The 23,601-nt window shown below is 56.1% G+C and overlaps 1 long non-coding RNA gene across 9 annotated transcripts in view; it reads right to left on the reverse strand.

Annotated features, from left to right (window-relative positions):
- Nucleotides 1-10,774: 10,774 nt before the first annotated feature.
- LOC133281434 (uncharacterized) overlaps nt 10,775-23,601 on the reverse strand; it is a 73,951-nt gene continuing 61,124 nt past the window's right edge. For 6 of the 9 annotated variants that reach the window (XR_009747501.1, XR_009747502.1, XR_009747507.1 and 3 more), the window contains 2 exons: nt 22,031-22,154; nt 18,109-18,886 (listed from right to left, as the gene is read on the reverse strand). This is a non-coding gene — a long non-coding RNA (uncharacterized LOC133281434). Of the gene's footprint in view, nt 11,098-18,108; nt 18,887-22,030; nt 22,155-22,460; nt 23,565-23,601 lie in introns of those variants that run through there. The other 3 variants (XR_009747503.1, XR_009747509.1, XR_009747505.1) reach the window with 3 other exon arrangements.

Genomic DNA, 23,601 nt, shown 5'->3' on the forward strand with positions numbered 1-23,601 from the left:
CTTTTGGTCCCTGTGGAAGGCCCTGAGCATGCTTGGGGTGCCAGTGACTCCAGAGAAGGGCTGATGGCAGGGGCTGGGAGCATGCATGTAGTTGGCTGCAGAGCTGGGAATGCTGCTCGCACCCGGTTTGCTTTCCAGATTTTAAAGCAATGAGGCTGTCACCAGGGTAAGGACACTGAGCACAGGGCTGATCCCAGGGTGGGCTGGCATTCGGGGAGGTGCATGGGGATGAGCATCCCACACACACAGGTACTTGGACCATCAAACCCCACCAGTTTTCCCCTTCCCGAAACCACCAGCAGCCATTGCATTCCTGTTGTCACCTGCACTTTCAAGCGGGCTCTGGAAGTCCACATCCCATCCATGCCACCTATTTCCCATGGGAGCCTACCTTATTTGTTCCCCTGCTTCCCCCAAAAAAGTCAGTTTTCTCCTTCTCTTTATCACGCTGCACTGAGGCTCCTTAAGACCTTTTCCATCAAGCCCCAGCCACCACCTCCATCCTTCCCCACCACTGAAGCCCTTCATGGTGGCAGAGAGGGGAGAGTGCTGAGGCCCTGCTCCAGCCCCTCAGACTGGAGCATTGCTCTCGGTCCTCGCTTTCCCACCTAAAACTCCATCTGCATCCAGCCCCTGCTCCCACAGCCGAAGAGTCAGGACAGAAACCTGGTGCTGGGCATCTTCTGCACACACGGAGCTCTGCAGAGGTTGCTTTGAATGGGCCGATCTGCTTGCAAATGTTCCCTTTGATTTTATATTCTAAGTATTAAGGCAACAGAGTGTGGCTGGAAATTAAGAGAGGAAGAAGAACCCGGTTGAGCTCCCCTCAGTTCCCCTGACCCCAGCAAAGAGCCGGGGCTGGGAACAAGGGTCCCCCCATTGAGGATGTGCTGCTGAGCCCCACTTTCTGCTGAAGCTGGCTCCAACCTCGGGGCCAGTTCGTGCGCAGCCAAGGCTGCACAACCCGTGTCAGGAGCCGCGGCTCCAGCAGCTGCTCGCTCCCCTCCGAGGCTCAGCTGCCTCCCTGTGGCCTCTGCTTTGCCTCTGACCGGTTTCAATCTCCTCACTGAGCGATTCCTTGTGCTACGAGACAGAAAACACCCCCTAGACCCCCTTCTCCAGCCCATTTGTTTCCCTGCACACTCTCCTCCTGCTCCCACTCACTCGCTGCCTTTCAGGGTAATCACCAGCACCACAGTCCCTCCTCAGGAATATATCTATATATACATATATATGTATTTTTCTTTTCCCCAGGTGCTTAATCACCCTTATTACCCTTTTCCGATTAATTAAGTCTAATTAATTTTGCACTATCGTTTTCGAGGAGAGATGACCAGGATGGCACATGTTGTTGCAGGTGATTTGCAAGGCAGGTCCTGCAGTGCCAGCACAGCCCTTCTCTCGCTGGCATTTAACCTGAGTCTGGGCACCTGCTGCCCTATTTGTTGCCATTAATAGCAATTAATAGAGCAGTGAAGCCCTCTGTGACCCTGGGAAGAGCCCCGAGGTACTCTGCTGGCACTCACATGGGATGCTCCCATCTCCTTTGCTCTGCTGAGGACGCCGGGTTTGACCCTGGCCAAACCTGCCCCTGCATCCACATCCACCCGGCTCCTCCAGCCACCCCTGAGCCAAGGCTTGGGCAGTCAGAATGGGTTAGGTCAAGGCTTCTCCTTGCACTGCTGAGAGCCACCAAGATGCTCAGAGGGGTGGCAGAGATGCAGGTCCCTTTGCACCAGCCATGCTCCATCACCTCGCATCCTCCAGCACTGGTACCAGCCCTTCGCTGAGCCTCGGCACCAGCTTTTAGGGCTTGGATTCGATACCTCCAGAGGTTCCTTCCACCCTCATGATTCTGTGATTCAACCTCTGCGTTGTCCTGGGGCCTGACATGGTTTGGGTGATCTTACCCCTAAATACCCATGCCCTGAGGAGAGGTCATCATCCCTTTGCTGTCTGTCCCAATGGCTGGTACCACCTTGCTCCCTCAACCACTGGCTCTCGCTGGGAGGCTGAAGCATCACCACCAACAGTGCTGAACCCCCAGCAGCCCAAATACAGAACATGTCTTTGTTATATATAGTGTAATATATGTGATACACTACATAGCAGATAATAGATATAGTCTGGTAGTGTATATATCTATATGTATAAATATAAAAAACCTCTATGCACTGTGTGTATAATATTGTGAGTGTAACTGTGATTTATGTGTATCTACACATATATAGTGTATATACACATATATAGTGTAAATGGACAATTTATGCCTATATGTACATACATACATAAAAATATACATATACATATAAATATACATATACACATACACAGATATATGTATATATACAGCATAACATATACACCACACATATATACCCATATATTTGCGCCCCAGATAGGGGCATATGCATGTAGAGATATGTACATGGTTACATACATATATATATGTACACACACCTATATATACACATATATGAAACATTTTTATGTATGTATACATGTGTACATGGTATGGTGGGGGAGAGAGTACATATATGTGTGTATATATACATATATGTGTGTGTGGAGTGTATAGTGAGGCTGCGTTGGCTCCATGGCTGCTGCAGGGCAGTGGGGAGGAAGAGGAAAGGGAAGGGGAAGAGGAAGACACAGAGGCAAGCACACAGCAGGCAGGAAGAGGGTGAATACAAACTGCTCCGAGTTCCAAACGCTCCCCCCTTTGATTAATTGTACTTTCTGTTTGATAAATGGGACTCGCCAGTATAAAATATGCAAAGCACTTTGCAAGTTCTCACTGTTTAAAGAACTCAACCAACGGCATTAAAATGTGATGACCCCACCAGAGCTGCTGAACTGCAGCCTGGCAGCGCTGCTGGGAGCTGCGCCACGGCCACAGTGACCACAGTGGCTCCAGTGCATCACCTGGACCCCAGAACTGGGGGGGTCTGGCATTGCTGAGCCCAGTGCAGCACTGCAGCATCCCCATCTGTGATCCCCTGCCTTGAACAGTGAGTGTGCTGGGGAGGATGCAGTGTGCTTGGGGAGGATGCAGTGTGTACATTAGGAGGATGCAGTGCATGCACCAGGAAGATGCAGTGTGCTGGGGAGGGTGCAGTGTGTACATTGGGAGGATTCAGTGTGTACATTAGGAGGATGCAACGTGCACACCAGGAGGATGTAGTGTGCTGGGGAGTGTGCAGTGTGTACATTGGGAGGATGCAGTGTGTGCACCAGGAGGATGCAGTGTGTACATTAGGAGGATGCAGTGTGTGCACCAGGAGGATGCAGTGTGCTGGGAAGGGTGCAGTGTGTACTTTGGGAGGATGCAGTGTGTGCACCAGAAGGGTGCAGTGTGCATGGGGAGGATGCAGTGTGTGCATTAGGAGGATGCAGTGTGTGGACCAGGACGATGCAGTGTGTACATCGGGAGGATGCAGTGTGTATATTGGGAGGATGCAGCGTGTGCGCCAGGAGGATGCAGTGTTCACACTGAGCAGTTTCCCTGGCTCCCGCTGCATGGCATGTGCCCTGTGGCACTTCTCACCCTCCTCAGCATCCCGCTCTGTCCCAGGCGAGTGGCACTTGCTGTAGGCTGCAAGCAGCAGCAGCAGCAGTGTCAGGCAGGTACCAGCTCCCTTCTGCCTGCATCTGAGAGGAAACGGGAGGAAAACCTGGCCTGGATCTGGCCTGACTGAGCTTTGGAAAGACTTAAGAGCCCCACTTGTGAGGTTTAAGCATGGCCCCAGAGCTGCCACTGGGCACCCTGTTGGGTCCAACAGGACCCCAAGACACCCTTACCCTGGCTCACGCACAGGAAACCTGTTTAAAAACTGGAGCCTGAACACTGACAGAGCTTCACGTTCATCACTTTTGGGATGCCGACAAACCCCGCCAGCACATTGGTGCTCATGGGCCAAGCATCTTCCCACCTTACTGCCCACAGGGGCTTCGGGATGAATGAGCTGGTGCGGATGGGGAGCGTTACTGGGGAGCCAGCCCTGAGCCCAAAGCCCCCAGCACATCCCATTACAGCCCATTGCCCGGCTCAGCAGCAGCTCAGCTTATCCTTGCAGTTAGAGCAATGATGTAGCCCCTGTGAGCCCACCTGGCTGCAAATCCTCACACAGACAAGTCCCCAGCCCTCGTGTCATCTCAGCATCACCATTTACACTCGTATTAATTAATACTTGTTACGCTGAGGCTACGTACAAAGAGGGTAGCTCCTGGGCTCAGCCATCGCCTTGCCTGCAGTGATGGGCTCAGACCTGGCTGCTCCCTTCTCCATAGCCACAAAGGAGCGGGGGGGAAAGCAGGAATTGCAGCAGGAATTCTGCTAAGGCAAAAATCACCCCTTTCTGCCCAGCCTTGGTGGGACAAATGGCTCGCCCAGCTATCGCTAAGGATGTGCAGCAGCACCAGGCTCATCTTCACCCTGGGATGAGCAGTGGGTGATGGGGATGGCAGCAGAGTTTAACCTTTATTTTCCATTTCAGCTTCTGAATGTTTTTCCTTTGCTGGTTTTGGCTGTGTGGGTTCATTGCACCTCCCGTTGGGAGCTGATTCCGTTTCCCATGCGGGACACCCCAGGGAAACTCGTGTCCATAAGGAAATGGTTCAGTGTGGTGGGCGCTCGTGGGCTTTGGTGCCTGCACACAAGCACGGGCTGCCCATCAGCATCCCTGCAGATGCACGTGTGGGTTAGTACTGCTGCTGGAGGGCTGCAGAGAAGAGCCCAAAATAGGGGTCAAAAAGGCTCTGGGGAACCTCGCAGCCAATGCTGCTCCCCACCGTACTCCAGCCAAGCGTTGTTAAACCCATCAGGTTCTGTATTTCCTCCCTTCCCCGTTGCTGGAGCTCTTGGGCCCCCTTCAGACCTCAGCTTAGCAAAGAAAGCAAAGTCTCAGCACAGGCTGCTTCCCGTATAGGTTCATACATCACACACGGATCTATAGCACACAGACCTCTGGAGCGTACAGAGAGGGGCCATGGCCAGCACCGTGAGGCTGGATGGGGCTGTGCTGACTCTGGCTCCCCAGTGCTGTTGTGGGGGGAGGCACCCTCGGCTGCAAGATTTAATTACATTAAATTATAATAAATACATTAAACTGTATTGAAATATAGAAATAACAATAATAATAGAAGAAAAGGAAGAAGATGAAGATGAAGATAGATGAAGATGAAGATGAAGATGAAGATGAAGATGATGAAGATGAAGATGAAGATGAAGATGAAGAGGAAGAAGAGGAAGAAGAAGAGGAAAAAGAAATAGCCAGGCTGCAGCTGGATGGGGCTGTGCTGAATGTGGCTCCCAGATGCTGTTGCTGGGGGAGGCAGCCTGGTCTGCAAGGTTTAATAACATTTTTAATATTAATAATAATAATAATAATAATAATAATAATGATAGAAAGAAGAAGAAATAGAAGAAGAATGTTAGTTAACCTCTATTAATGAAACGTAAGCCCTGCAAACCCCTGTGAGTCTAGGAAGGGCCTGGGTCACCAATCTGTGTGACTCAAAGCACCAACCCTTGCAAGACTTGGCCGTGCTCTTGCTTTGGGGCTCTCCCCAGAGCCCCTCAGTTTTCATCTGCTGGAAAAGCCAAAGCTCCAGCAAAGGATCCCTCCTCCACAGTGCCCACGCATCCCAGTGGCAGAGGGGGTCGTCCCCCCCCCGGGTTGATGCTCAGCCCCCCAATGCAGCGGGGTCGGGTACCGGAGCCGGCAGCACCAGCTGCGCTTGGCGATGCTCACACACACTGGGGATGGATGTTAACAGTGCTGAGCTCCTGGGAGCAATGCTCAAACTCTGCACAAGGCAGAGAGCAGAGAGAGGGGAGGGGGAGGAAGGGAAAAGAGCTCCACAGATTGATTCTGCTGATGAGAATCACGATTGGGCATTGCCAAACCAAGCCCAGGGTGAGCTGAGCTCAGCCCCAGCCTCACCACAGCCACCCTGCCAGGGTCTGTGTCCAGGAGCCTTGCTTGTGCCCACAAAGCTCCCGCATGAGGGTCCCTGCATGGGGAATGGGCTGCAGGATCAGGCCCCTGGTCTCAGGTGGGCTAACCCTAACCCTGTTGCGAGCATCCTGGCTTGAACAGCGTCTTTATCTCTGGTGCCTTGGCTTTACCGGCCCAGCGGGGAAGTTGAGCACGTGGAATTGTGAGATTCATTTCAATGCCAAAACTCAACAGAATTCAATGTTGAGGGTTTCTATTTGTTTTTTATTAAATTCCCAATTTTGGGGCCTTTAAAGACCTATTTCCCCTCCTCTTCTCTCCAGCAAGGACGGCTCTGGAGGTCCCTCCTGGCCTGAAACGAAGGCAGAGACTCAGCAGTGACCACGGGACTTGAGGAGCTGCTGCTTTAAAAGGAAAACAAGGTAAGAGTTTGGGAATGCAGGATCTGACCCTCCTGCCAGCAGCTCCCTCCTGCTTTGCTCCTGTAGAGCTGGGAAAGGCAGGAATTCCCATGGGAAGGACGTGACTCTGGCATTCCCAGGATGGCGCTGGGGGCACACGGGGACTTGGACCCCCATGGGCACATTGGAGGGCACCAAGGAGGGCGCAGGCCTCTGTGTTGGGGGACACGGCAAAGCCTCGAGGGTCCACGCTGGGACTGGGGGGCACCCATGGGTGGGACCCCCCTGCAGGCCCCGCTCTGCTGCACCCACATTCCCGCTGCGCTCCGGCCGTGCCCTCTCCCTGGCTGTGATTTCATTCTGATCTCGGCTGTTTTCCTCCCTCCTCCATCCCTCCTCCCTCCTCTCCCTGCCAAGTCCGCAGGTTCCTGCTGTGACCTTGAGCTGGTTTCTGGAGCCGGTTGTGGGTTTCTTAAAGGAGCCGTGGGGGGCTCCCAACGACCCCTTTCTGCCCCCCCAAACCACAGCACTGGGAACCCCAGGGATGGGGGGGAACTGGGAGCAAGAGCCCCAAGGGCACAGAAACTGGGAGAGGGTGGAAGTGGCCAATTCTGCAGCCACGGAGCCACGTCTTGGCCATGGTCACCACCAAGCACTGTGTTTTCTGTGAGGACAAACAGGGATGCTCCTGGCCCCATGGGTGTGCTCACACGTGTGTGCTCATTGAGAAGCTGTTGCTTGCACCCAACAGTAGGTGTTGCACATAAACCCCAAATCCCATGAGCATCCCCATGCCCCAGTGTGAAGGTGGAGCCTCAGCAGGGCTGAACCCCCCCCCCAAACTGCCCTCACCCCAACTCCTCAAGGCACCTCAAACCCTTCTCTGGGTTAATCCCTCTTTGGGGACCCCCAGAATCTGGGAATGGCATCGCCTGAGGGGGAACCAGCTCTTGAGCTGAGATTGAGAAGCCAAAAAGCATCTTGAAATGCCAACAGCTCTGGTGTGGACATGCACATGTAGTCCCTGCACACGGAAGCAGACGTGTCCCAGGGCCTGTGCCATGGAGGTTTGAAGCCACTGCTTAGATGTCAGCCTTGTAATAGGCAAGTAATAGAACTTTGGAACTATGCAGGCAGCAGTTGGTGCTCCGCAGAGATGGCGTCTTTAATCCATGGGGATGCTCTTGGGGAATCAGGGAGAGGGGTCTTAAATCAGGGAGAAGGAAGAAGGGGCTGCATTGCTGCTGCCTGCACAGGGTGTTGTGCTTTGACGGGCTTGGAAGATGCTGCGGTGACAAACCCACTGCTGAGGCTTCCTCATGCAGCATCTCATCCATAACCCACTGGAGATACTGGAGAGATCCAAAGGTGCCCACCGACTCAATCCTAGGGATTGCTCCCTGCTGCTCTCTGGGTGCATGGACCAATAGGACCCTCAGATCAGCCTGGGGACCCCAAAACCAATCACTGCCCTGTGAGTGGGCACCAGCAGCACCTTCTGCCCTGGACGTGGAGCCCATGATGGCTCCTAATGCTGTGGGAAGAATATTCTCAGCCCCATCTATTATAGATACATATGGGGGAAACTGAGGCACAAGGGATAGAGCATAGTGATGGGAGAAACTCAGGAGGGTTTGTGCCCAGACCAGCCACTCAAGGGATGAAACCCTAGAGATATCCCTCTGCATCACTATAAAAATAAGGGTTATATTTGCACTACATCACCACCAATGGGCCACCAAAAGCCCCAGCACAGTAGCCAGGGCACCCTTGGGAGCCCCTGATTCCATCAGGGAAAGGAGAAGCCACCCCCTGCTGCTTTGATCTGAGCTGCTGGGACTGATGCTCTGCAGGTGAGGGCTGTGGAGCCAGCACAGGAGGCTCAGCCATCACCACCACCACGGGGAAAGCCCGAGCCCGGCGGGAGGACACAGCCCTGGGCTCAGCCAGCGCCACACTGGGAGGAGGAGGAGTGATGGAGCAGGAGGAGGCAGGAGAGAAGGAAGAAAAGGAGAAAAATGAGTTTTCCTGCTGGCCCGGCGGCGCGGGCATTGATCGGGAGCGGAGCGGGGCTCAGAGCCTCATTCCCCACCGCTGCCTCACAATTATTGGAAAAAGCCCTGTGCTGCTGCTGCACTGAAATTAGTTATTGATCTCTTGTCTGGGTGACAGGCACAGCGCTGGGGCTGCTCTCCCGCAGCAGCCTCCGCTCGCACTGGGGCTCAGCATCCCAGGGCTCAGCATCCCGGGGCTCAGCATCCCGGGGCTCAGCATCCCGGGGCTCAGCATCTCAAGGTGATGAGGTCCCGGTGCTTGTGTCGGCTCCAAAGCTGCTCCCCAAGGAGGTTTCGCCCACCCAGTTGCATGTAATGGAGACATCAGTGGGAGAAAAGGGAGCTGCCCCATGCAGGATGGGACCTTCCCCCCTCCGCTTTCACCCTTTGCCCCCCATCCATATCCATTTCCCACCACAGGGATTGGGGTCAGGGTGTCCTGAGGCCATTTCTACCTCCTAATAGTGTGGCCATGGTGGAGAACAGCGGGAAATGAGGCAGCTTTTGTTGCCTGGAAAGGTTCTGCACATCCCTGGCCGCAGCCATTGGAGAGGCTGGACCAGCACTGGCCGCCTGGCCCTGCAGGGCAAGGGGCATGAAGGGAGCTCTGAGGCTGGGCAAATGGTTTCTGCCCATCCCAGGGACACTTCCACAGCTTCCACAACAAAAAAGGGTACTTATTTCCTTGTTGTGATGCAGGAACAGGGACATTTCAAACAACCCCATTATCCTCCAAATGTCACCAGAGAGATGCTTCGCCCCAGGGCAAAGCTGGGGTTTGGTTTCCAGTGGGTTCATTTGGAGCCTCACCTTTGATTTAACTGAGGTGCTCCCTTTGCACAGAGCAAGGGACTCACTGGCAGTGATGGGGGTTTGAGGCTGGCACTGATCTCTTTGGTCACATTGGGGTTGGTGGAGCCTTTATAGGGGTTTTATCCACCGACTTTTTTACCCCACAAAACAACGACCTGAAACGATCCCTCCACGGGGTGCAATTAAAGTGGCCAGGGGCACAGCCAGCTCTCACCTCCTCCTTCCCCCTCAGCATCCCAGCACCCTAAAGATGGGTGTCCCTGGTGAGAATGGGGGTCCCGGCCCCTTCCCCAGGCCCGGACAAAAGCCTGCGAACAAAAGCCTGTGGGATGCAGGAGGCATCTCCCAGCCGGGGGGTATTTGTTTAGCCCAGGGGAGGTGGAGAGGGGAAAGGAAACTGCATTTCAAAGTGAAGCCTTTGTAGCCCCCCAGTGCCCTCGGCATGGCCTCATACCCCTGGGTCCCCTCCGGGAGGGAAAACAGAGAAGATGGGAAGTTAAGAAAAGGCAAATCCAGCCGGGAGGAGGGAGCTTCCCCCGGCTCAGCCTGTCTCTGGGTGGGTTAAGCTGAGGATGCCCCAGCGCCAGGGACCGACTGCTGGGCTGAGTGAGCTTGGGAACTCACGTGTTCCTCCCCATTCCTCTCCATCCTCACACTTACACTGGGTTGATATTTTAAGGGGAGGGCGTTATCCTGGTGCTGGATCAAAACCTGCTCCTGGCCCCTTCCCGGAGCAGCCGGAGCACAGCTGCGGGCACACAGGTCCCTCAGAGGCACCAAAAGAGGTTGGCAGAAGCCGGCCAGGCAAAGCCCAACCCTCATGGACCTGTCCAGGCTTCCCACCAAGGTGCCCCCAGCACTGGGAGGGCTCTGACCCAGGCTGCTTCTGCAGGTCCTTTTGTCAAGTCCATCACCCAAAGCTGGACACATCCCTGCGTGGACAAACCCCGGGTGCCTCCAACCCTGCCTTTGACACCAGCCTGTGGGTCCCCAGGACCACATGAGGTCTCCCGGGGCTGTTTTGGTGTTTCCCAACCCTAAAAGCACCCATTTCCTCCCCACCAGGCAGGGAGGTGCAGCAGGAACAGCCCGGGGATCCTCTCATGAGAAACAGCTTCCCAGTTTGTAACTGGGCACTCTCCCAGTGAGTTCCCCTCACGCCAGCACTGGCACAGGCAGGCACTGTGTGGACAAGCCTGCACAGCCCCCAAACCCCCTAAACAAAGCTGGGATGTGGCTCCCAACCGCTCCTGACAGAGCAGAGCTTTGCACTCCATGGGCTCTGCTTAGGGATGAAGGGGTAGGTGCGGCGCTGAGCCCATCCAGGGGCTCTCCTGCTTCCCACTTCCCTCCGGCACGCCGGCGGAAGCCGAGCCCACGGCGGCAGCGGCGCCTGGGCAGATGGAAAGACCAAATGATGGCTTTGCAGGGGGCCTGGGATTTGTTTGAGCCATCGCTGTCTCAGTGAGTGACTTCGAATAACGGATACACTTGAGAAAATCGCCATCTGCTCCCGGACAATCCGCAACCAGAGAAAAAGGTGAAATACATTCGGTGACTGCACTATCTGCCCGTCCCCGGCTCCAACAGCAGGGTCAGGCTTTGTGCAGCGTCCTGAGAGTGAGTTAGGGATGAGAGGATGGTTTGGGATGAGCAGGAAGCAAGGAAGAGGGGAAGTGTTGGATGCTGCGCCTGCGGCAGGGCTCTCCCCGCATCCCGGGTTTGGTGAATTTGGCAGGAAGACACAATCTCACCAGATCTGTTATTTTTTTTCCCCCATCTCTGAATTTCAAGTGCCTCCTGCTTCCAGCTGGGATGGAAATACCACAAAAACAGATGCTACAATGCAGCACATTGAGTGCTTTGAACCTGGGGAGAAATCAGACATGAGAAATACAGGCAGGGTTTGCAGCGCCGGTCCCATCAACCGCGCCAGGGATGAGCCTGAGGGTGGTTGGAAGAGTCCTCGCACCCATAGGCAGGCTCCAGAAATCAAACCCCTCATCCTCAGCCAAAACCCATCCCAGGAGTAGATGAAGTGCCCCCTGCACCTCTGCTCGGCCATGCCTGTGAGCACAGAAACCCCCTCCTTGCTTAGACGGCTGAGGTTTAGCCATTTGCAATTAGAAGGGGGATAAATCCTACCCCAAAGTCACAGCACCTTGCGGCAGTCCCTGGCTGGAGGGATCCCTGGTGCTCCCAAGAGGACTTTGCTGGGCAGGAAAAGCCTCAGCACTTGGTCCTGCAGGCGTGGGAGCAGCTGGGGAGGAACCGAGCTGGATGTGACCATTTTCGGTGGCCTTTCACTCCTGGCAAGCCCAAAGCAAGAGTGCAGCGGTGCTGGACACCAGCGCTGCCCTGCACTCCTCCGGCACCAAAGGGAGCCTGTTGCATGGGTAAAAGCAACGACTGGGTTTCTTCAACCCTCTTTTCCTCACTGGGCTTTACCTGTGCACCAGGGTGTGTTTGGCACCTGCGGAACACCACCCAAGCTGGCACCACCACCAGCCATTGCCTCGGCCAATGCATCCACTGGGGATGCAGCCCTGGGTGTCTTGGGCTCTGACTCAGCCCGGGGAGAAGCTGCCAGGCCCTGCACACCCAAGATACCGCACTGAGCCCTACTGAGCTGCTGTGGCCCCATGGACATGAGCCAGGGATAAACCCTTCCAGAGGGGCAGTGGCTCCCACTGGTGTGGATGTGCTGGTGTGCCCAAAGCCGGGCACAAATGGAGGAGAAGCCCCCTCTGAGATCTTTGCTGCCCATGGGGAAGATAAAAGCTCCCATTTGGATTTACAGCAGGCAAAAGGTGGGCACGGTGCAGCCTCAAAGTGCTGCCACCATGCTCAAAGCAAGAGGTTGGCATAGCCCTAACCACAGTGTCATTGGGAGTCCCTGGCTAGGTGTCATTGCACGGGGGACCCGGCAATGTGTCCTGGGCAGCACCATAGCCACACATGGGTCCTATGTGCCAGCAGAGCATCCCTGAGCATCCCAGCCGGCGACGGGCATGATGCATGGTCGCCATTGCCCTCCACAACCAATCCCCTCCTCATGGTCCCCAACTGGCTTCGCACCAAGCACCGTGGGCACCTCCCGCTTGGCACGGGCACGATCCCGGTGGTCAGGAAGAGAGGATGAGGCTGTGGATGAAGGGCAGAGCACGCCGCTGCGGCGTGCGGGAGCGGGAAGGCGATGGAGAGGGAGCAGGAATCTGTTGCCCAGGATGTGTGCTTCGCTGTCAGCCGGCTCTGATTAACGGGCTGCCTTCCAGCTCCGCGCCGGCTGCGTTCCTGGCAGGAGCGGAGCCCCCCGGCTTCCTGCCGTAGGAGCGGCTCGCTGAAAGGTTACATTTGCACAATGTGCCGCTGGAAAAGCGGTGCCAGAGGTTGCAGGCGGGGGAGCCGGCGAGCGGCGGCTCCGCTCTGCCTCTGTAATGGAAAAAACCCTCGGGGGGACGCGCAGGGAAATATCAGCTTACACTCCCCCCAGCACAGCCGAGCTGGGCCTGCATGGATGGCCACGGATGTGGGGAACAAGAGAGAAGGCTGGGGTGATGGCGGTGAGCATCCCTAAGTCCTTAGCACCGCTCTGGATCAGCCCCATCACCGTGGGCTGCAGGGCACTGAACCCCTCCCGCGTGACACCAGGCTCCCCGGTCCGGTTTTGCACTTGCTGTAATCAAGATCCCACTTCTCTATGGCTTGGTGTGGAAAACTGAGGTTGTTGAGGGGAAACATCCCAATATTCCAAGGAGGAATTTCCTTCGATGGAGCTTCGCTCCGCACCGCTGTGATTTATGGGGTTTGGCACAGCCACGACTACATCCACACACAGGCACACGTCTCATCGCCACTTTTCCCAGCCTCATTACCCCATAAGTTTGGGTCTGGGAATATTATTTTGGTGTCTGGAAAGTCCAGGTCCTTGTGGGATTGCTGAGCCCGCCATAGCTGCCCCCTGCCTCACAGCATCCCCTAAAACCTCTGCTCACCTCCTCCACCATCCCTCTGGCACCAAAGCAGTCTCCTCCTGAGCAGCTCAGAACCCTTCAGGGTTCTCCCTCCCTGCACAAGAACCTTCCTTTCACCTTAGTGCATCTCACCCTGGTCACCTTCTTGCCCCCAGCCATGGAGGGGGGCTCAGGGCAGCAGGGGCAGCACCCACCCTCACCCCAGGGTGCTGGAGCCAGCTCGCTCTGCCTTGCAGGAGCCGACATTTTCCTTTTTGTCTCCCTTGTTTCCTTGGTTTCAAGGTTTTTCTTCCTCACCGAGCCCCTCACTAAAGGAAAAAGAACAAACTAGGGAGGATCCCCAATTCGGGGTGCTCCAAGGGGACCACAGCTGCCTCTGCAGGCTCTTGGCACCCAATGGTCTTGCCCTGGTTCCTTGGGTTTGCCCCAAAGCTTTTCAATCTCACCCTCACCATGTGCAGCAGCCACTCAGACTCCAAACCCCACCAGATCCCCTTGCTCAGCACCACCCATCCCAGTCCCTGCAGTGCTGGGGTGTGAGTCCTCCCTCCCCGCTGTCCCCGGCTTCCCTCTGTGTCTGTTTTCATTAGGATTTGGAGATAAGCTTCCAAATAAAGGCAGTGTTTTTAACCACTCTGCCTTATCAGCCAGCATCCAACAGCATTCCTTATCTACTCAGCAGGGCTTGGAAGATGCTGGGAGGGAAAAGGAGACCCCAAATAGCCAGACCTCTCTTTGTTTAAGATGCAAACCAGCCCTGCAGCCTGTGGCATGGCTCCGGAAGGTACTGGTGGCTTTAGGAAACTACTCCTACCATGAGCAGCTCCTGCCCCGGGACAGCAGTGTTAAGACGAGCACATGTGTGAATACAACCCCAGGACCAGCTCAGCACACCTGGATTTTATTCCTGGTTCTGCTGCTGGCCCAGGGATGACCTTCAGCGAGTTGTTTCCCTTCCCTATGCCTGCATTTCCGCTTGCTCTCCCACTGTCAGCCCTTTCCAAGCCCAGCGATGCTCTGCCCAGTGGGATACCCCCCAGTCCAAGGAGACTCCACATAACTTCACATCACCCCTGCCAAAGGTGTGCAAAAAGCAGCAGCTCTGAGCATTGGCAGGTCCTACATCCTCTGAGTGCTCACCAGAGCCCCCCCACCACTGAGCCCCATCCCCATCCCATGGCTTGATTTTACTCTGTGTGTGTGTGTGTGTGTGTGTGTGCAAAGGCCTGAATATAGGAACCAGCTGCTGGCAGCTTCCAGCCCCCAAACTGCTCCTCACATGGGCCTTGCCACAGGGGTGTCCCCTGGGATGGGGCTGGAGCCAGTCTCATTCCCTTCCTCTGTGCCTTGGGGCCTATGCTTGGGAGAAGTCCATAGAGGAGTAACACCAATGATGGCAGCAAACTTGCCCCCCTAAAACATCCAGCTGTTTGGAGGCAGCAGACCAACCAGAACAGCCCAGGTCTGCCCTCTGCAACGAGATTAACCAAAACTTGGCATTCTTTATTGGGCTTTACAGAAAAAGGGCCTTTTGCACAGGGATCAGAGGTCAACAGAAGTCCAGGGTTGAGCTAGAAATGATGGGTAAAATAAGCCCTACTGCTGTTGCCCAAAGAGCTCCCATGCCCCACAGGGTTCCCATTAGGGATCAGCTCTGTTAGGGACCCATTACTGGTGGTGGAGGAGCACACCTACCTAGATGGCACGGAGCTGTTTCCAGCCCTCACTACCCGGATCTCAGTGCACAGGATGCAGATGCTGCCCTGGGATGTGAGTAGGGAAGGCAGGAAGCCACGAGCATCCTGTTCCTACTCCAGCCCTGCCATGCTCCCTCCCTGCACACAGCAGAAGGTGCTAGTGGTTGGCTGGAGGGGTGGATGGGGAGAGTGCAGGGAAGGAGGGTGGTGGTGGTGCAGGCAGGCAGGACCCACATCCATAACAAATCCAGTCCTGGAAGCACTGCAGGAACCCGGGACTGGGCACAGCAGGGGCCAACGTGTCCCATGTTATTGCCTCCAGTGCGGAGCAGATGTTTAGAAGAGCCCGGCTCCCAGAAACCCCCACTGTAAACCTCGTTGCCAGAGCATGCAAAGAATCCCAACGCTGAAGCACAGCCAAGACACCCAGCTCTTTGGGGAAGCAGCATCTACAGATGCAGGCAGCACAGTGGCTTTTGGGGACAAGCGTGTCACGCTGGGCGCTGTTGGGTCCTCTGGCCTCCATCCTGCACTCACTGCCTTCCTTGAGCCACAGCCTGTCTCAAGGATGAGGTTGTTTCCCTGCTCTTTTCCCAAACAAGGTCTCCAACCAGACCAAAAACCCCCTTGAGTCCACCGAGCCTTCGCTTGTGGACAGCAGAGATCTGGCTGATTGCATGGGGTTGGATTTTTTTTCCTCCTTTCCAGCTGTTAAATTGCATTATAGACAGTTAAAAATACATCACATACTTTCCTAATGTGACTTTTCCGTGGTAAGCGAGCAGCACAGCAGCACCGAGATGCTGGAGGTCACAGAGAGCTGCTCGCTCATGCCCAAGGGTGACCAAGTGAGAGGCTCTAATTGTGTGGCCCTAAATTTGGGTCCTACAGAGGGGAGCTGAGTGGTCCCACAGCAGCTCTGGCCTCGGCAGCCTGACCCTCAGGCTCACGGCCTCTCTTTTGCCTCAGTTTCCTCCCTTGTCAAAGCATTTATGGTGTGTTCCCTGCAATGAGATCTCACATGAACCAAAACCTGGCCTTCTCTGTTGGGCTTTACAGAAAAAGGGTCTTTTGCACAGGGATCAGAGGTCAATACAAGTCCAGGGGTGAGCTAGAAACGAGCTGTTAACAGCATTACAGCAGAAAGGCCTAATTCCTGAGTGACATGCCAGTGGGACACGACCTGGCCAGAGCCCACAGCAGGCATGGGGCAGTGCCAGGGTGGCTGAGCTCAGCCTAAGGCAGCAGCATTGCTGCAACCCATGTGCGAGCTCAGATTTATCTCCCCTTCTCGCAGCACAGCAAGCTGCTCCGAGGTCTGGGTGGGTGGGTGGGTGGAAAAACCATCTCCTTTTGGCTTGCTACAGCCCTGGAAGGAGCAACCTACATCCCCAAGGATGTGGTCCCTCGTGGCTGTGGGGAAGGCAAGGGGAGAGCAAAGATCCTGCCCTCGGTTCCCAGTGCTGGGAAGGTGTTTGCATCAGCCCCCTTCATCCCAGCCAGGCTGCATCAACCAATTCCAACCCCGACAGACACCGACCCAACCTCTCACAGGGCTGATGCCACAGCCCCAGCATGGGGTTGGGCTGCAGAGAGGAGCCCAGCGCCCCAAAGCAGCCGGGGCACCCTGGACCCCAGTGAGGAGCTGGATGGGGAGGAGAGCCTGCGAGAGGGCAAGGAAGGAGTTAACTTCCCAGCACTGCCAGCCCCCCCTCCTGCTTCTCTGCTAACTTTGGGAGGAAGGGAATAGCATAAAGGTAAGAGTGGAGGAAGGAGAGAGGAGACAGATGAGAGAAGGAGCAAGCGAGGGAGAAGGGGGAGCGGGAGAGAGGAACAGACGGCAGAGAGGGAGAGCGTGGGGGGGAAGATGCTGACGCTTCTCCTCCATCTCTGCGAGAGGCAGATAGAGGGGAGCAAGGGGAGAGAAAAAAAAGAAGGCAGCAAAGACCAAGGGAACATGGGAGAGGGAGAAGGAAGGAGCCCGAGCGAGGGAGCATGTGTGAAAGTCGCAGTGAGAGAAGGGGCCTCTTTGATTCCCCTGCCTCATACCAGACAGTGTCTAGACTGCAGCAATTATTGTCAGCTCAGAACACCCAGGCATTGCCATTTCAGCTGAAAGGGAGCTTAACAAAGAGCGAGGAAGAAAAAACCCTACCCTGCCGGCACAGAGCTGGTCTCCCTCCAGCACAAGGGGCTCTTCGGAGGGTCCTCCATCACCCCAAGCCCCCAGCCCCGGGTGCCCTCACAGCGAGAGGCAGCAAAGAGCTTGCTTGGAGCGAGGTGGCCACGGTGTGTGAGCAGTTCCCGGCCCAACCCCGGGGTCCTTGGCTGGTTTTGGGGTGCACCCGCTGAGCTCAGCTCTCCCTGCAAGCCCAGGTTATGGGGTGCAGGGCTGAGGAGCCCTGGGGAGGTGCCTGGTGGAGGGGGAGCTTCCCCAGCGGGCAGCATTGGGCTGTGAGTGCCCATGGAGCTGCTCCCCAGGCCAGTGGCAGATGGTCAGAGAGACACCTCAGCATCACCAGAGCCTGGGGGATGAGCACGCCTCCTCTGAGCAACAGGGATGTGGCCCATAGAGCTGGGGACCTTCTCCTGCTTGGGGGACCCTGACGAACGCTGCTCCGGCAGCTCCCCGGCTCCCTTGGGGGTCAGGAAATGACGGGAGGTCACTCGTGCAAAATCACAGCGATAAAATCATCCCTCCTCTCCTCCATCCTGTTTCCTCACCCCCACTGGGGGCGTTACCCCTTCCCCTCTCAAGCCCTTTGCCCTCTAAGGGGCTTTTGTGCCTTTGGAGGTCTGGGATGCGGCCGAGCCTCACAGGAGGGAATTAACACCCAGAGCTGGCAGAGAGTCAGGAATTCCTGCCATCCGCTGGAAACACCACCCCGTGCCCACCCCGGCTCTGGTGAGAGCCAGCTCCAAATACCTCGGAGGGGAAGAGGTCGGGAGGAGAGCTCCTCTGCGCTGTCTCTCCCGTACCCAGTTTTGGAGGTGGTGATGATGCCACCCCACTGTCTGTGGGGCTGTCGTGCAGATGAGCCCCATTGGGCTTATCCCCAGCACCACCCATCTTCACACTTAGGGTGCAAAGAGCAGCAGGGCCAAGTGACCTTCCCCACTGGTGGATGGCACCAGGGACTGGCCCCGCAGAGGCTCAGGACCAGTCTGCTGGGAAAGACAACTGATCCCTGCAGACACCAGAGCTCAGCTCAGGTTTAATTAGCACTTTTAATGCTTGGAAAGGAGGCACCAGGGGATACTCGGCGGGTTGGATGCATTTTCCTCACTAGTGATCCCGGATGGCAACAGGGAAGTTCCCCAGTTCCAGCTTGGTCAACATTGCCCTGGGGTCTAAGACAGCAAATACCCTTGGTAAACCTTTCTTGGAGCCCTCAGAGCAGGGGTACCTCTGTCAAAAGGGGGTTTTGTATGAAAGCCAAACAGTTGGCATGCTCTGCCAGTGTGGGATCTAGTTTGAGAGGTGCCTGAGCCCACATGAGCTCAGCTGAGCTGTTTGTCCTTGTACCCTCTCTGTTATTGGGGAACAACATCCATTCTTTGGCCTCCTTGGTCTGCTAAACCAAGGACTCCTCCCTTGGGTACAAGGCACTGATGTTGCTGTGTGGATGAAATCAGCCCCACTCAGGATCTGAGAGACCAGAGGAGATGGCAGCAGAAGTCCCACAAAGGACCAGGATGGCAAAACCTGCCTGGGGAGGGACTCATGCCCTTGGTTTACCTTGGTTGGCCATGGTGTGTCTGCAGAGACAATGCTGTTTCCTGGTGAGGATCACATCTCCCATCACCATCTTTCTGCAGCAGTGCCCTCAGCTCCCAGCACCACGGTGCTGAGCTCCGTCACATGCTGTTGCAGTGGCATCACTTCTGCATCTCGGCGATGGGGTCTCCATCTCCAGCAAGGCCTTGCACCCAGAGCTTGCAATGCTCCAGCCACGGAGGATGCTGAGCTTCCAACAAGTGTGGGTGCTGCAGAGAAATAAAATACATAAAGTACTTGGTAAGAGCAGTGGCAGGCCTTCACACTGTGAGCTCGGGACATAAAGTGTTGGACTCAGGGGACCATGAGGGGGACCTGCAACAAGACAAGGCTGGAGAGCTTGGGGAAGTGTTTCCCCAAAGATCTGCCAACTGCAGGGCTTCCAAACTCTGTACCACAGACCAAACACAGCCGTGGAATGCAGTGGGGCTGCCACCGAGGCCTCCCTGCAGTTCTCTGATGCTGGCCTCCCACCAAAGCACGGTGAGGCAGTGCAAGGAGAGTCTTGCCTTCTCCATGATACCCCCCCAGTGTCCCTCCCTCACCTGTGTTTCAAAGCAACTTGTGCCCCTGTCAGACCCAACCCTGCAGAGACGCAGCCCCCAAAGCCTCCCATATGTGCCCATTGTCAGGCCCCTTCTGTGTTCCCCGGCTCCCTGAACCAGCCGCGGTCCCAAGCTCCCAAGCAGGGATCCAGGAAGCCACAGCCGCCGGTGTACGTGCCCTGTTCGTGTGCGAGGGAAACCGGCCGCATCCTGCTCCCCGAGCACGCAGACATGTGCTGGGAGAGGATGGAGCTGCTGAGGGCACAGGGAGCAGCCGGGACTCTGCGGGCAGAGCCAGTCCTGGCCCCGCTGCATCCCGTCCCTGCCGCCGCACCAGGACCACGCGGGGGACCCACGGGGCATCCCCGCACCACGCAGGGCCCTTTCTCGCCTTCCCAGCCCTCCGCAAATGCCAACTGCCTGTTTTCCAGTTCCTGCAGATTTACCCCCTCCTCCCCCCTCGTCCCCCCCCCCCCTTTTCCTTCCTTTCTTCTTCCTGGGTTAAAAATAATCAAGTTTCTGGGAAGCGCAGCCCCTGCTGCGCCTGCCTCCCTGCACTCGCGCCCCGGAGAATAGCTCCGCTCCCGGCTCTGCTCCGGCCCCTCCTCGCTGCTCTCTCCTTCCTCCTCCCCACCCCCTACAGGGATCTGACTAATATGCTCGGGCTCTGCTTGCCAGCTCAGCTGGAAAGGAATTTAACCATTGCCTGGCCTGGAGGGAGCGAGCGGAGAGACCGGACGTTCCCCCCTAAGGAGAGGAGAGACCCTTCCTCCATCACCCGGCACCCCTGGGCTGGGTCCCTGTGCAGCCATGCTCCCTTGGGTGCTGGCCCGAGGGTGATGGAGGAGGAAGGATGCGTGGTGCCAGCACCCCATGGGAGTGGTAGTCCCAGCACCGAGCCCCACATGGGTGCAGTAAGCCTTGTGGGCTCACTCAAAGGTGTCCTGCCATTCCTTAGGCCATGCAAGGTGAAATGCAGCACCCCTAGGTACAGTGGTCCCCAGGGGTTGGCTCACGGGAGCAACTCATCCAGCCATGGATGCTCCCTGGGCACCCTGCAACTCGTCACAGGCCTCAGTGCAGGGTGAGGGTGGAAGATGGGTATGACAAAGTGCTGCTTGGGGGTCATGGTACTGCTCGAGGAGCGTAGTGGGACCCACGGCTCCAGCCCCACAGCCTTGAGGAGCACGGGGAGAGCCCTGGGCATGGGAGCTGTGGCTCAGCCCTGCTGCAGTGCAGCTCTGGCAGGAGCCAGCAACCCTCTGCCGAGTGCTGGGACTCTGCTTCTCCGTTATCACAGTGGGTAGGAAGCTGCAAGCAAAAGCAATGTCACACGTGGGTAACAAGCAAAAGCTTCTCTGTTCCCATGGCTAAACCCTGGTGCTAAAAAAGCTGGTGTTTGTGCAGACCCCCTGCGTGCCCCCCCCTTTGCCAGCCAGGCTCAGATTTAGCAGCACAGAAGGAGCTGGAGCCATGGCTCTGCTTTACTGCAGGATAAGCAAAGTGCAAAGCTTTGACCAAGGTTATCCCAGAAAGGCTGTGGCAGAGGTAAGAGCTGACCCCCCCCAAGGCTTCACTCATTGGTGTAATGAAGCATCGCCTGCTCTGCCACAAACTCCCCTTGATAACTCCTGCAAGGCCAGGAATCCTAAGCCTAGCCCCCCATAGGCAGTGCTCGGCTCAGCTAACCCCCTGTGCTGGCTGCTTCAGCTCCCTGCCGGGGCACAAACCATCCCAAAGGAGGATACTACCTTCCTGGAGTCCGATGTTGGGTGAGCTGTAAGCCCAGACTGTGTGGAGATGGGTCTGGGGAGGAGGAAAAGGCACCGGGCACAAAGCCGGGACCAGGAGAGCACAGGAAAGCTGCATCCAGGGATGACCCTTTAGCTGCTGGGATGCTCCATAGAGTGGGTCCAGCATATGCCAGGGGAAGGGGGTTGCCCTGGCAAGAAGGAATATGAAAGAGGAAGATGTCTCCTCTCCAAATCCTCCCTTAAATGGCAGTTCTGCTATGAAACGGGATGGGGCTCAGTGTTTGTTTTCTCTGCAGGACCCGAGCGTGGCTCAGCCTGGAACTGCAGAGTCAGGCTGGGCTCCTGGCTCACACGGCCCCAGCTCGGCTCTCACAAACATCCCTGCAGAGCCATTGCTCCGGGTGAGAGAGAGGAGGGGAATAAGCATCATCTCACTCCCACCTCAGCTTTCTGCCCCGGTTACAGGGCTTGAGGCTGCGGGATGGATGTGTGGAGGACGTGAGCCCTTGTGCACCAGGAGATGCGCAGCAGAGCCCCTTTGGCCCCTCACGTTATGGGATGAAACAAGAGATGGCAGGACAGAAGCAGGACCCTGACCATCCCTTGGCAAACAAGGACACTCTTGTTTGCTCCTCCATCCTAAATCCCCCAATGCCTTGGAGCTCCCCCCCAGCCCTTCCAGCCCCACGGGCCCCACGGCAACCTCAGGAGCCAGGAAATGCTGGGATTGAGAAACTGCAGGCAGCAGGATGAGACAGGAGCCAGCGCAAGCAGGATGTGACTCAGGGGTGACTGGGACCGCTGCAGGGGTGTCACCAGGAAGCGGTACCTGGGGCCCATCCTGTACCCTCCCTCTCATGCTCCTCATGGCCAAGCCCCAGCTCGCCACAGGAGACAGCAGGTCCCGGTCATGTTTCACCACCTCAGTCCTCTGTTAACAGCACAGCCCCTGTCTTCTCCCTCCATCCACCACAGGGTTTTGCCTTCCTGCCCTTCCCAGGGCTGTCCCTGCCACCACAGCGCCCCAGCCCTGTCACCCATCTATGTGGCAAACCTGATAATTCCCAAGGATTTTTCAGCACAGACTGGATGGCAGGGATGGGAAGTTTGGAATGAAGGAGAGCTCAGACACTGGGTAGACCTTCCCCTCGTCCTGCTTCACATCCGCTGCTGTAGCACTGCAGGAAAGGAGAAAGAAGAGGATGAAGGAGAAGAAGAGAATAAAACCACCACCAACAAAACAACAGAAATGTGGTTTTGCCTGTCCCCTCTATGTGCCGTGGTCCCTGATGGATTCCAGCACATCCTCACATTTCCTAGCTCCAGCATGGCCAAGGAAAGCCAGCTGAGCAGCCACTGCCGCAGCATCGCCTGCTTGGGAAGAGAAATCCAACCCCAGGCACAAGCCATAGCACCCAATCTATTAAAAGCAAGAACGAAAGGCATTAAACCCATTACAACCCAAAGACTGGACACAGACTCACTGGCTTTGTGGCAGTTCAACCCCAGTTTCAGCTCACCCGGTCTGAGAGCAGAGGAGTTGGTATTGCGCTCATCCATCAAGTGGACCCATTTTAGTGGTCCAGTGAGGTCCTGTGGGTGCTCAGAGCCACCCCATGCTGTGCAGGGCATGGGACAGCTTTGCAGATGGGATATGTCCCTCTCCTTTGCAGGGGAATGGCTCATGGAAGTGTCACAAAAAGCCAGTGCTCAGCAAAGAGCTTTAGCTGCGTTAGTGCTCTTCCAGCCAAGGAATTCAGTTCAGTTCCCAACACCCCGGTTCATCAGCCATCCCTCCACACAAGGAATTATTTGTCCCAGATGAGGAAAAACAGAGCAACAAGGAGATGGATGCAGCAGTTGAATCCAGTAATGCCCACAGACGGATGAACTGCTTCCTTGCTGTGGGGCAGGACACCAGGGAGATGTGGGACTGTGGGTGAGCCCAGGACACCCAACCCACTGCAGCCCCTGGTAGATAAGGGCAGCCCCCATCCCTATGGAAAGACATATGATGGAAAAGACCCTGTTACACAAACAGCTCCGACCCTGCCTGCCAGGCAACAAAATCTCAAGGGCTCCAAGATGCTGCAGTTCTCCTTTTCCATTTCCCTGCACAGGCAGGTCAGCAAAGCACAAGGACACGCTCCCAAGGGAGAGAAAGCTCCAAAGCTTGCCTGGGAGAGAGGAATGGGAGTGCAGTTTAGCCTGAAGGCCTGGAGACCCTCCTGGGAGGTACCTCTGGACCCAGGAGGATGCAGGAGCCAACAGCCACATCACAGCAGCTCCCTCGGACATCACAGTTGCTCTCTGGGTAATGCACTATCTCCAATGTGGAGCCAAACCCTTATCTTCCATCTGTGATCCAGGAGAGCCTGCCCTGCCCAGAAAACATGGGATGTCTTTCCATGGCCAACTCTAACCCAGGCACGGAGGCACCGGTGGTGGGGCTGAAAGGGACTTGCGCTCTGCTCACTGGGTGACTCTCATCTGAGAGCTGATGGAGATTGTGTTTGCTTGGCTCTGAGGAATAGTGGATTGATCACCAACTGGAAGATTCAGAGAGGCTGAATCATCCTGAAACTCAGGGTGAAGCTGAGAAAGTGTTTGAAGTGAAAAAGAGAA

The sequence above is a fragment of the Pezoporus flaviventris genome, unplaced genomic scaffold (genome assembly GCF_033815535.1).
Source record: "Pezoporus flaviventris isolate CSIRO_AGI_PZ_B2104156 unplaced genomic scaffold, CSIRO_AGI_Pfla_v1 ptg000097l, whole genome shotgun sequence".
Taxonomy (NCBI): Eukaryota; Metazoa; Chordata; class Aves; order Psittaciformes; family Psittacidae; genus Pezoporus; species Pezoporus flaviventris.